At 37.6% G+C, this 14552-nt stretch overlaps 1 pseudogene and 1 gene segment (V, D, J or C); both read right to left on the minus strand.

The window, feature by feature from the left end:
• LOC101718346 (Ig mu chain C region membrane-bound form-like) overlaps positions 1 to 14552 on the minus strand; it is a 208800-nt gene that overhangs the window by 177032 nt on the left and 17216 nt on the right.
• Positions 3063 to 4988, minus strand: LOC110346390 (signal recognition particle 9 kDa protein pseudogene; annotated as a pseudogene).

Genomic DNA, 14552 nt, shown 5'->3' on the forward strand with positions numbered 1-14552 from the left:
TTAATAGTCATTGTAAAGTGGGCGGTAATATCTGATTGTGGCTTAAATTTATTTTATATAGCATACATTTTTGAAATAAATATTTTAATCTATTATACTTGTAAAAACCTTTGGAAAAACTTTTTAAGAAATTATGTTGTCCTTTTTTATAGGCTATTTCTTGTCTATTGAATTACGTTTATATATGTATGCATGGTTTAAATATTAGTGTATTAGTGTAACTACACAATAGGTTTTGAACTGTTAAATTTTGGTTTTAGACTGCTTGTTTTGCCCAGAATTATGTTATATGTTACAGCCTTTAGTTTGTTTTTTGTAAAGGCACTTTTTAAATCATTTGTGACTATTCTGTAACAATAAGTATCCTGTGTGTTCATCATCATAACAAAACTTACGCCTATTTCTAGTTATTTAATATCTAACCCCTACCCCATCCTCATAGTTCCTGGAAGATGTTGTCTATTTTCTGTGTGTATGGATATGGATGATGTAGATACTATAAGTCCCCAGTGTCACACAGTAAAGTTTTTTTTATCTGTAAGCAGTTTTCTATGTATATTCATGCAGTGACAGGGATATTAATACCATCCATTTTACAGTTGAAGAATGTCCTACATTTTGATGTACCTGTCATACTTCATCAACATTTATGCATTGACAGACTTTTGAGTAGTTTCTAAATTGTAGTTATCACTAGAAAGTTTTATAGGCATTACATTGCAAGAGTCTTGTGCAAAAGTGCAGTTTGAACACTCTTAGTTAATTACCCAATGCGAGAAATTATATCATGACTTCCTTTTGGTAATTTCAGAATCTATTAAACTGTTTGTAGACTAGCTGTGAAATGTCACACTCTCATCACCAAATGTGAGAGTTGTAGTTTTTCCACATCCTCATCAATATATGATACTCTCTGTAATTTTTATCCCAGCCATACAGGTTGGCACAAAGTGCATAAAATTGGAATTCTTTTGTGAAGCAGATGAACTTTGATAAAGCACTCTCTCACTGTTCTCTGAAGCATATGATATGAAACATGTTCAGGCATGCCAAATCCATAAAGACCGAAATAGATTTGCCTTCACTTTGACTAGAGGAGAGAGAGGGAAAAGGAAGAATAAAAAGAACTTTAAAAGTCTCGTGTTCCTTTGGCAATTTAGAAAAATGATTTAAAATGACAATGTAACTATATTTGTACTTGTTTTGATTGTAATGTACTGATTGATAATGAACATTTTACTTTTTTTCCCATTAAGTTTATTGGTACATTTTAGGTATAAAATACAGTTACATTCATCATTGGGATCTTGTAACTGTACGTGAGTATCTTGGTTCTTATTTTTTCCCCTTCCCTTGCCCTCCCCTCACCCCCTCCACCCTTCTCTATTTGCGAAGATTTTATTTCCATTTTTTTCCTTTTCTCATATTTTTCTTTTCCTTTTTTTCCTTTCCCCCACCCCTCCCACTTCTCCTGAACCTTTAGATCTTTTCTTCCTGTTACACAATATTAATTATACATTTTTAAAATTGCAATATCAAGATCTAGGAGACGTTGCCACAGATTTTACAGAATTTAAAAGGATATAGAAAGCATATTTCAAAAATCTGTTTTGAAATAAATTTGACAGCTTCTAAGAAGTACCTTGGAAGACAAATTAATGAAACTAACTCTGGAGGAAATATAAAATTTGAATGGCACCTATTAAAGAAAGTATATTCCTAGCTTGAAAACCTAACTATATGACAACAACAGGCTTGTATACATTTTAACTGATAAATTATATCAATCATTTAAAGCAGAAAAAAGAAGGAACACTTCTCCCCTCATTTTAGGAACTCAACATTGTGCTAATCCTAAAACTGGATAAAGATAATAGAAAAAAAGTATGAACATAGATAGAAATTTGTTTAACAAAAGAAACTATTAGAAGTCAGATCTGGCAGCATGCAGAAAGTGGTTTTCTTCTAGGGATGGCAGTGTTGGTTCAGCATTGGAAGATCCACCCCCAAAAGTCATCATTTTAACAGAGGAAAGGAAAAAGCCATATGATCCAAATAAGTATCGGACTAAATTCCACAGCTGCTCATGGTAACAGCTATCAGGAAACTAGAAGTAGAACAGAAGCTTCTCAACAGATTAAAGACGTGTACGCTATACTTCCAGCTAGAACACCTCATATGAATGGAGAAGATACAATGCTTTCTCCTTAAGGTGGGGAGCAAGGGCAGATATGCTTACTCTTTATCTGAACATTTTACTTTTAACTGATGATATTATTAATACTTGAAGTAGTAAAATAAATTTGTTATAAAGATTGTCTCAAGATTTAGTTACAAAATGTTAGAAACATTATAAATGCTATCTAAAATGTTACATATAAATGTTGGCTTTGATGATGGAGACCTAATGAAAAAGTCACAGAGCCCATTATTATTCCTCTTAAATAAAGGCAGAGAAATGATTCATCAGGGGATGAATATCAAGGAGAATGCAGGTAAAGTCTCCCCGGGGCCTGAGTGGACCTGCTCCTATTTTGGGACCCTGGAATGTCTGGTTCTTGGTTCTTGATCATGCTGCGTGCTCTGCTGTGGTCCTCAGCACCCTTTGGAGTGATTGAGCATCCCCCGGTTGTACTGAGCACGGCCTGTTGGTCCTGATCACCCGACAAGTGAGGTTTATCTGGGATCAGACTGACTGCTTCTCACTGCAGATTCCAAATTTCTACCAGACTTTCACCAAGTTCCCTGAGACTCCTTAAGATCTGATCCTGATGCCCACAGCAGAATCATATTTAACTAAAGTATCAAATTGAGTTTTGCACAGTTGAGAATGTGTTCTTCTATTTTAACAAAGGTGTCTAATGAGAGACAGCAGAGGTAAGCACAGATATATGAAATCAGAGTGTCTAGGGGTAAGTATTATGTAGAAAAGAAGTCTCTGATTTTAACAAGAAAACAACTTTCTTTTTTTCTCCAATTATCATATATATTTATTGGTTATCAACAGTGCAAGTTTATGATCCAAAGAAATATAACAATCCACTAAAATGATTACTTTTAATTTTCTCTTTTTTAAAATTTATATATTTATTGGTACATTTTAGGTATACAGTACATTTACATTTATCATTGGGTGTTTGTACCTGAACATGATGTATCTTAGTTCTTATTTTTTCTCCCATTACCTGTGCACCCTTCACCCCCTCCACCCTTCCCTATTTACACAAACTTTGATTCCATTCTCTTTTCTTTCTCATAATTTTTCCTTTCCCTTCTTCCCTTTCCCCTTCCCCTCCTGCCACCCCCAAACCCTTGGACTTTTTCCTATTTATAATTATCAATTATTCATTTTAACCTTATTTACACTTTCAGTTTCTCGAATTAGAGAAACTATTCGCTATTTACACATGTGTCCTATTTATTTCACTTAAGAGTATGGCCTCAATATGCATCCATTTAGCTATAAGTGTCTCTAGTTTCTCATTCTTTATGGCTGAGTAATACTCCATTTTAGAAAAAAACCACATCTTCTTTATCCAGTTTCCAGTCGATGGGCACTTGGGTTGTTTCTAAGCTTTAGCTATTACAAACTGTGCCACTATAAACATAGGTGCACATATATCGCTGTGGTATGATTCTTTTAATTCTTTAGGGAAGATTCCCAGTAGGGGAATAGCTGGGTCAAATGGGACCTGTAGTCCTAGTTCTTTGAGGTATCTTCACACTGATTTCCACAGTGCTTGCACCAGTCTACACTCCCACCAACTATGGAGAAGGGTTCCTTTCTCCCCACATCCCCGCCAGCATTTGTTATTGGTTGATTTCTTGATTGCAGCCATTCTTTGTGGGGTGAGGTGGAATCTCAGTGTTGTTTTCATCTGCATCTCTCGAATGACCAGTGATGTTGAACATTTTTTCATATATTTATTTGCTGTTTTTACTTCTTTGTCTGAGAAATGTCTGTTCATTTTGGATGCTCATTTTTGAGTTGGGTCTTTGAATTTGGGGGATCTGATTTTATTCAGTTCTTTATGTATTTTCAAAAGTAGACCTTTGTCTGAGGTATAGCTGCTAAAAATTTCTTCCCACATTGTAGGTTGTCTGTTAGCTCTGTTGGTGGTTTCTCTTGCAGTGCAGAAGCTTTTTAATATGATGAGATCCCAGTTGTTGATTCTTTGTGCTATTCATTTTCTCTTAAAGGCAGATGAACTAAATTTAAGAACTGGATTTTCTTGGTATTTCATTTTAAATTTACTGATACCTATTTACCAGAGAAATACTTATACATCATTTTGCCCAACATCAAATAGTTTCTGCAAGTTTCTAAGATAGATGCATTTCCTATTCAATTTCCAAAAAGTAAATGATAGTTCTCTAACTGAAAGCACTTACATTCCACAGCTCTAAGATAAACATTAAAAAGAAAATACCAAAAAAATGGCCTCTTGGCTTTTGAATAGCCCACTCAGTTACATAAAGTATTTTCTGCTCCAATACTTCCTCAATTTCAAAAGATATTTACTTCCTACAAACAGAACAAAAAGACTCTTCATTTTATACTGTCAGTCTGTTTCCATAGTAACACTGCGGGACTCCTAGGCTACCATAAATCCCATCAGCTGACTGTGGAACTTCTTAATCTTCTTCACATTTTGAGCTTGATCTGTTCTGTACACCAAACAAACTAAATCATCTGTTACTTTAACACACAAATTCCCATCAGCGTGCCTATATTTGAGAACCATCCGTGCTTTCATCAGGTCCGCGAGGTAGAGCTTCTCAGCCACGCGACTGAAGTCCTCCCAGGTCTGGTACTGCAGCATCTTGGTCTGGACGTGGGCTCAAGGCTGCCTGTCCACCAACCGCCAGAACGTTCACATTCCTCTAAATCTATTCTTGGTTCTCTATGCATCCCCAGCGAGCCCTGCTGGTCATAAATTTCTTTGCAGGGAAGTTTGTGTCTGGGCTCACACTGATGCCCCCTCACTGTGTCTCTAGCACAGTAATACACGGCCGTGTCCTCGGTTTTCAGGCTGTTCATTTGCAGATACAGCGTGTTCTTAGCGTTGTCTCTGGAAATGGTGAATCGGCCCTTCACGGAGTCTGGGTACCGTATGGTACCACTATTCTGGTTAATTTCCCCAACCCACTCCAGCCCCTTCCCTGGAGCCTGGCGGATCCAGCTCATCCAGTAGTCACTGAAGGTGAATCCAGAGGCTGCACAGGAAAGTCTCAGGGACCCCCCAGGCTGCACCAAGCCTCCTCCGGACTCCAACAGCTGCACCTCAGCCTGGACACCTGCAAACACAGAGACACAGAGCTCAGGAAACTGTCACACATGTCCACTATTTGTCCCACTCATGTTCAATAACACACTCAGTATCTCTTGTTCATACTAAATCACCTTTGAGAACAGCAACAATGAAAACCCAGATCAGAACAAGCTCCATGGTGAGGGGCCGGTGCTCAGTCCTGATCACAGAGTGGGAGCAGCTGCACATCCAGGGCTGGGCTCCTCTGCAGAGCTGTAGGGTCAGGGCTCGGATGGTTTTCATCAGCAGAGGGAGGCCCTATTTGCATGGGCGCCTGCTACATAACCAGCTCTGGTGTGGAAGCCTCAGCTAGAGATGGGTCCAGAGCACATGAGAGTTTTCTGGGAGATATTTTGTAACATTCATAATAAGGAATATATGATTTCTTACTATGTGCATGAGCTGTGATGAACACAACTTTATTTGTTTTCTCATAGTTATGTATGTATGCAATGAATTGATTTGGTCATTTCCTAAGGTTTGCAGATGTGCATATAGAGCAAAAAGTATAACAGACCTATGAGATTTGACCTAACATGAGATAAGGATATCTCATGTATTTGGGCCTATATCCTACTCACAGTACTTTGCTGCTGCATGAGCAATTCTAAGACAGAGTTAGCATGCTTAGTTATGTTTTTTCAGAACTCTTCCTCTAATAAGAGAATATGACATGATTTTTCAACATTCCAATGATTCACTAAATAAATGCACAACCAGGATTCTTAAAGCCTATATTTAACTCTGATATAACCCACTTTATTATTTATCTCTGTGTTAATATTTAGTTTTATTAATATTTAATAATTAATAAATCATCTATTTTCTATAAAATAATTTTACTGATGACTAAATGAGGTATATTTTAACAGAAATATACAGCTTGTTAAATACTGACATAATCATTCCCATGTTCATGTAATGTAATGGAGAGGTACACATAAATTCTCCTATAATGTTCTATAAATTCTCCTTCCTGTGTCTTCCTTTATTCCACCCAGTCCTTAAGTGTAACTGTATTTCTGCATGAGACAATCCCCTCTCGTGGTGACAAAATTAGTAGGTTAATTTTTTAGGATGATGATGATGATGGATTTTGCAAAGCATATAATTTTTTAAAATTCAGTCTTCTTTCTAGTATGTGCAAGTTGGGATTATCCTTCCACTTAAATGTATATGATTGAGATGAAGAAATAAATGAAGAAGTAAATATATATGTATTCTAACTGAACATCAACCAAAACACTCACCTGCCTTCGAGCTTGACTCCTTCCAAGTGATTGCAGTAGATGTACTGCAGGGAGTCCTAAGTTTATACAATGCAGAAACAGAGAGGAAACCCCAGATATTGATTCCAAGAACCTCATTCCCCATCTTCCGTCTCTGAACCTGTTCCTGGGGCCTTTGATGGTTTTCTGTGGATCCCCAGGGTCCCCACTCCTTGTCCCTGCTGGACTTTGGAATCCCTCTCGATTTTATCCTGAGCAATCCCGGCTGGTCCTGTAGAGTTTGAGTTTCCACTCACACTGGTGTCTCCTCACAAAATCTCCTGAACAGTAATGCACAGTTGCGTCCTCTGTTGGTACTGAGCCAAGCTGCAGGGTAAACTAGTTCTTGGATGTGTCTCAGGAGATGCTGAGTTGACTCTCAGGGATGAATTATCAGCTGTGGCTCCACTAAAATCATCTTGCCATATCCATTCAATCCCCTTCCCTGGGGGCTGATGGGTCCAGCTCCCAGAGTAATCACTCTGCAGTAACCAGAACATACAGAGCTGAGGGACAGGCAATGTCTCATCTATTGTAGCTGCACCTAGGAAAGGACAATGAGGACAGAGAACACAGGGAGTTTTGATTTCAGAAGCAGCATCCTCACTTCTTTCTGTCTGAACCCTGAGACACTCATATCTGGGAGCTGCCATTGGAAAATTCAAGAAGAATATGAAGAAATATTGAGTACAAAGCTTGCAGAACAATATGATGCATTTGTTAAATTTACACATGATTAAATAATGTGACTATATGGAGAACAGCCTGCTAGTTATGTTCCATGAATCACATTTTCTGCGTTTGTGGGATGCCTTGTTTCTTGTCAAATTGATGGGGGAGGTCCCAGTTATGACATACAGCAATGCCAATACCCCCAGAATGCAGGTTATTTCAAACTTGCATCAGTGACAACCACTCTTAGGCAGCAGCAACTGGCTTTGAAAATTACCTTGATGTCAGTACAACCTGGATGTGAAGCTTTGCTCCCTGTATTGATACTGGTGGCCTCATTTTGCTGTATCATTACAATTTGGCTTCTTATATTAATATATTAGAGAAAGATAAACTGATATTCTAGACATGCCCTTCACTGGTTGTGTAAAAGCAATGGTAGAATGACACTTCAGATGTAGTTAGTGTGATTTTAATTGTGCACTACAACCAAGGTGTAACCAGTTATTAATAATTTAGAATGTAATCCCAGGGCCATAGTAAGCAAATATCCTACAGTGCTTCCTGTGAAATAATGAAAGAGGAGGGCATTTCTATATGGTAGGACTTCTTGGGGTTTCAGAATGGATTTATATGGTTTTTTGGTAGTTTTATTTGTTCTATCAGTCTTTTTAACAAGTGCTTATTGCTGCATTTTTTCCAGTGTATCACTGTTTTACTGCCCTTGTAGTACTGGAATTTAGTTGGAAGAATAAAACATTTACTTCTGCTCTGCTTGTATTTTAAATGGTACAGATGAGTAGTATTTGAATAAAAGCCACTGTTTAAAACTAAAAAAGAAAGAGGAAGGGCCAGTACTGTTCCATTTTGTTTCAGACTATCATTACCAATCCCAGACAGTATCTTAAAGTGTGAAGAAGAAGCTTAGTTTAAGCAAATGTGTGATGTGCCTTAATCTGTGATCTGAGTGCCTCCTGCACCATTTGTATGCAGGATGCATTGTTGTATGAGGAAGAGACAGGAGGTCCCACTTTTGGGAACTGCCTCTGGATGGATGGTTCTGACTGAGCCCTCAGAGGGCCAAGTGCTCTCCCTGGCTACTCTCACTCCAGGACAAGACTTGTGGTGGAGAAGCTGGTCAGAGAGCTGGATGAGTTCTGAGATGAAGGATGGATTTGCAGATATGGAAACCAGCACACAGATCCCAGGGATGACAGGGGTGTGAAGTGTGTCAATACAGCACATGTGTATAAGTGCATGTGTGTATACCCACCACATACATCCATGGTATAGGCACATATGTGCACATCAATTTCTGGGTACTACCTCAAACCAATTTCCATTCTCCATTTGCTCATTCTTAAAATTTGCACATTTCTAAGGATTTTTAAATTTTTAATTTCTTATTAGTACTGTACATGTTTGCCATACATGGTGACTACATTTACTCTGGGGAGATTGAACATGTACAAATTACATGTTACTTCTTTTCTGTTCATGCCTTAACCCTCCTTTCCCTCCCTGGTCCTTCCAACTCTTGAGCCCCTTTCCACTTGAAAAAGTCACGATGATGACAATGGGGCATAATTGAAAGTTTTGAGGCCAGCAACTAAATACTGCCATCCCATTGAATTCAGACCAAATTGTCTCAGATACGAAATTTGTCATTTATATTATAGGCTTTTGGACACTCGAGTTGACTCTTTATTTGGATGTGAAATGCATTTGTATGTATCTATGTTCAGGAGTTTCTATGGAGAAAATTCTTCTTCACCTCAAACTTTCATCCCCTTTTTTCTGAATCAAAGTAGATAGTTATACTTATGTGGTATCATTTCTAGCCTTGTTGAAATACAACTCAGCCTACTACTGAGGCCTTTCTTCTGTAATAAAATGAGTTGTTGTTAGGACATTCTAGACCTGTAGACTCCTGACCTGATAGAGAATAAGGATGGATGCAAACCTCAGAGCTGAACACAGAGACAACTGTTGAAATGACCTCCGTTCTGTGATGTGATGGGCACTAATTTTAGTGATGTGTAGTTCTTATATATTACTGGTCTCCAGTTCTTATTTACTATTTTGTATTTAGGATTCAGTGAAATGTTTTTCAGTACAATGCAGGAAAGACTTCATGATTCCTTGCAACTGAATTTTATATAAATCCATTAGAGAATAGACAGAGTTACCCTGGGCAGAAAGAAGCTACCAGTGACATTAATTAGGTCTCAAATAATCCCCCTCAGAGCTGATCTCCATATCTTTCTCTGAATCGGGAAACTGTCTCAGAATTCATGAGTAACTGGTGGCAGAGAGCAGAGCCCAAATCCATCCTCCCTTCCTATGAGACCCTGATGATGTGGACTTTACATTCTGACCTCTAGTGTGAAGAGGTGGACATACCGGATGGAGGAGTCACTCTGTATGTGATGGCACCGCAGGGACCCAGTGGTGTCCAGTATAGTCACCATTGCCATTAATACTATTTATCTACACCGTAGGAAAAAAAGGCCATCTAAATGCTCATGTGCTCATCTGTGATCTGACAAGGACACCTGCCCTGCTCCCCTCATATGTCACATCTGTGACTGGTGCAGGTCTCTGTCCTTTACCTCAGTGCCAACATGCTTTATTGATTTGTTTGTAACCAGTGTTCTCTGAAAATCCTTTTTCTCCACATCATTTCATGAACAGGGAATTGAATCCAGCATATTGCAATCTGACTGTTCACTATTATTATTTTGTAGTAAATATTTATTTTTATTACTACATACTTGCAGTGCATAATTATTAAATTCATCAGAGGGAGTTGGTACATGTGGATAACACACCTTAATTCCTTTTTTATTCTCAATCCTTCCCTTCCCCAAAATAACTAGTAGTCAGGCTGCCTGGACGCAGGTAATAATAGACCAACATTAGTAAGGAGAGACTGATTAACACTATATGGACTAGCTGGCTAGGATGTGGACAAGTGAGCAGAGCTGCTGTGGGCCTGAGGTGGGGAGCAGCTGACCCTGACATCCAGAACTGGGAGAATCTGCTACCTCCGTGTGGTTCCTTGTTCCAATCTTTGATCTGACACAGAATGCATTGTGCTGACTTTCAGAACACTGCTGAATTTGTGAAAATAATGATACAGATTCTCGCAGAGAAGAATAAAATGTGGCTGGTATGCATATGATTAAGTGGTGGGGAATTTGTCACAGCCTCTGCTAATTCCTTTGAAGGTGAGAGAGGACTTGGTCAGCAGGGTTAGGAAAGTGCACTTTTTATTTGTTGACCTTACTAAGGAAAACAATGGCCTGTGTGCTAGGTCACATGATAGTGCTAGAGGGAAAAATCAAAGAATTAACAAATATTGACACATGAAGCAGATGAATAAAATGTGAGTGAAATGCCCTGGAGGATATCAGTGATGAGCAGGGTGATAACCAGGCACTGTGCTGGTGCTGGGTTTGATGCTTAGGAAGTGGGAATGGTGCAGCTGATGGGTTTTCCCTTCCATTAGAAGTTGAGAGTATAAAGTAAGTGTGGGAGGTGAATGTTGTTACACATATTTGAGAAGAAATGTAGCTCTGCATTACAGTTACATCATGAAAGCAAAAGGAGAATCACAGAGAGGATGGTTAATTTTCAGGTTGGTGGGTGTGGTGATGATGAAAACACAGCAACTCCTGTTATCTTGTATCCATTCTCTAGATTTCCTTAAAGCACAATTTAAAACATAAATCCAGATAAACTCAATCAATCTAGGAGTGTTGTGTGATGATGTTGGTAAAGACGATAAATTATTTAATTTAGATTATGAAAAATTTATAATTGAAAAATGTGTGTTAATTTCTAATATGAAAGAACAACATCGCATGATTCTGCACGGAAAATCCATATTATCTTCTCAGAAGTGAGATTACATCACATTTGCAGTCCCCAAACCTCAGCCAGTGGTGACACCTGCACCACCTGCACTGGGCCCTGTGTGCACAGCCAGGAAGGAGCCCAGGACCGAACACATCCCTAGCCCAACTGACTAAACCTCTCCTACTGACTTCTCCAAAACTCAGGGTAATAGAGATGACATTTGACCTGATTGAAGAAGAAACCAACCCTCAGGAGGAGAGTTTGACACCAGGGCTGTAGTTTTACCCCACAGAGCCTGAGTGACAGCCAGCTCGGGAGAGAGGCTTGGAGAAGGGGGTCACTAAATAGAGGTCACCTAAGGTTCCTCGTGAGGCCCAGCATCAGAGCAGGATGCTCATGGGGCCTGTATTCCTGTGGGGTGTGGGGCAGGTGTGCTGGGTAAAAGTTTCAGGAGGCCTGGTCCTGAAGGAGAAGACACTTATTCTAGTGGCATGTTTGAGCTCTGGCACTGCTGACACTGCAAAAAAGCAGAGCTAACAATTTTAATCTTAGACATGATAACTTTCAAGCTAAAACTGATTGGAAGAGACAAAGAAGGTCACTACAAACTAGTTAAGGAAACAATTCAATGAAAAGAGATAACACATACAGATATTTATCCACTCAATACTGAAGACCCTATCTTCCGAAAACAAATATACTACTGCTGAACATAAAAGTCCAGTTGAAACTAATACTATCATAATTGGGGATATTAATACCCCACTTTCATGGAGCTAAACACACCCTTGTACATATGGATTTAATAGATACCTACAGAGTATTCAACTATAATACAAGGGAATACACATTCTTTTCTGAAACACCGGGTATTTTCTCAAAAATAGACCACATACTAGTCTACAATGCCTGCTTGAATAAACACAGAAGAATAAAGAACATCCCATGTGTACTGTCCCACCACTGCACAATAAAATTAGAAATCAACACCAGAAAAATCATGGAAAATATAGATGTACCTGGAAAATTAATACCACACTCCTAAATAACCAATGGGTCACAGAAAAAAATTAAGGAAAAAATCTAAAATTATTTGGAATTTAATAACAATGCCTGTACAACTCACCAGAACCTCTAGGACGATAAGAAAGCAGTCCTAAGAGGAAAGTTCATGCAACTACTCATTACCCTAGGAAAAAAGAATGAACTCAAAGAAATAACTTTATGAGGAACCTTGAGATGCTTCAGAAACAATCTTGGCCCAAACCAAAATATAAATAAATAAAAGCTGGAAATTATAAAGATTAGAATGGGAATCAATGAACTTGAGACTGTAAAAATAATACAAAGAAGTAACAAATTGAAGATCTGGTTCTTTGAAAGAATAAATAAAGTAGATAAACCATTACACCAACTCGCCAAAAGAGAGACTACCATCAATGGAATTAGCAGAGAAAAAGCAGAATCACAACAGACACCATCAAATTCAGAAAATAGTAACTACTATGAAACATTGTATTCCAGTAAATTGGAAAATTTTGAAGAAATAGACAGAGTCCTAGACTCATAAACACTACCAAAGCTTACTCAGTAGGACACAAAATTATGAATAATACAGCAAAAGCAATGAAATTATGATAGTAATAAGGAATCTACCAACTAAAAAAGCAGAGGATCCAATAAATTCACTGCTGAACCCTATAACCTTTCAAGATATTATATCACCTATATTCCTCAAGATTTCAAAGAATCTGAAAGCAACAGAGTGCTTCCAATTCCATTTGTGGAAGCCAGAGTCACATTGATTCCAAAATCAAGTGAAGCCTCAACTAAAAGACAAAACTACAGGCCAATCTCCTTAGTGAAAATAGATGCAAAAATCCTCAGCAAGATAGTGGTGAATAGAATGCACCATATCATCAAAAAGATCATACATGATGATCAGGTAGGTTTCATTCCAGATGAATAGAAGGATGATTCACCATATCCAAATCAGTAAATGTAATACATCACATAAACAGAAGCAAGGTAAAATGTAAGTGTTCACTTCAATAGATCCAAAAAAGGGCTTTCAACAAAATTCAATATCCCTTCATGATTAGAACCTTGAAGAAAATTTGTATAGAAGCACCATACCTGAATTTCCTAAAATCGATTTACCACAAACAATTGCAAGTATCATAGGAAATGGGGAGAAACTAAAAGCATTCCCTCCAAAGTTAAGAATGAGACAATGATGCTCACTATCACCACTTCTCTTTAACATAGTATTCAAAATACAGTAAGAGCCAGAGCAATCAGGCAAGAGAAATAAATAAAAGGGATACATATAGGAAAACAAGAATTCAAATTATCTCTAGTTGTTGATGACATGATATTCTACATAGGAGAACCAAAGAACTCCACCAAAGAACTCTTAGAATTAATGAAAAATTGTAGCAACATAGCAGGATACAAAATCAACAAACACAAACCAATAGCAGTTGTACACACCAATAGTGAAGTCAACGAGAAGGAAATTATAAAACCAATAACATTCATGGTAACATCAAGTAAAATAAAATATGCAGGTATTATCTTAATCAAGGAAATGAAAGACCTCTCTAAGAAAGCTACACTAATCTGAAACAGAGATTGAAGAACATATCAGAAAATGGAAAAATGTTCCCAGCTCCTACATGGGGGGAACCAACACTACAAAAAATGGCCTTACTCCAAAAACTGTAACACAGATTCAATGCAGTCCCAATCAATATCTCAATACCATATCTCACAGATCTAGGGAAAATAATCCTAATATTCATTTGGGACCCGAAGTGAATAGCAAAAGCAATTTTTAGTGACAAGAGTAAAGCAGGAGACCTCACATTACCTGACTCTCAAGATATTCTACAAATTAACAGTAATAAAAAGAATTTGATACCGGGAAAAAATACATGGATCAATGGAACAGAATAGAGGATGCTGAAACATCCTCAGACTTTTGAACATCCTTTGATTTTTGACAAAAGTGCCAAAAGCATACATTGGAGGAAAGTTAGCCTATTCAGATATGACACTGCAAAAAGTGGATGTCTGTTTGCCTGAAGATTTAAACTAGACCCATATTTGTAACAGTACACTAAACTTATATCAAAATGAATCAATTAAATATTAAAAGAGAAATATTGAGCATATTTCAAGATAAAATAAGTAAAACAATTAGTCATAAGTGTTCGAGAAATTTCCTAAACAGAATGATGATAATTGTATGGTAAATAACATCAAGAATCAACAACAGACATTACATCAAATTAAAAATCTTCCACACAGTGAAGAAATCAATTAACAGAGTGAAAAGATAACATACAGAATGGAAAAATATTTTTCAAGATATTCCTCAGACGGAGGAATATTATCTGGAATATATGAAGAATTCAAAAATATTAGATAACCTAAA

Source organism: Heterocephalus glaber, unplaced genomic scaffold, assembly GCF_053883595.1.
Source record: "Heterocephalus glaber isolate CG9 unplaced genomic scaffold, H.glaber_assembly_v1.0 deba00001140, whole genome shotgun sequence".
Lineage (NCBI taxonomy): Eukaryota > Metazoa > Chordata > Mammalia > Rodentia > Bathyergidae > Heterocephalus > Heterocephalus glaber.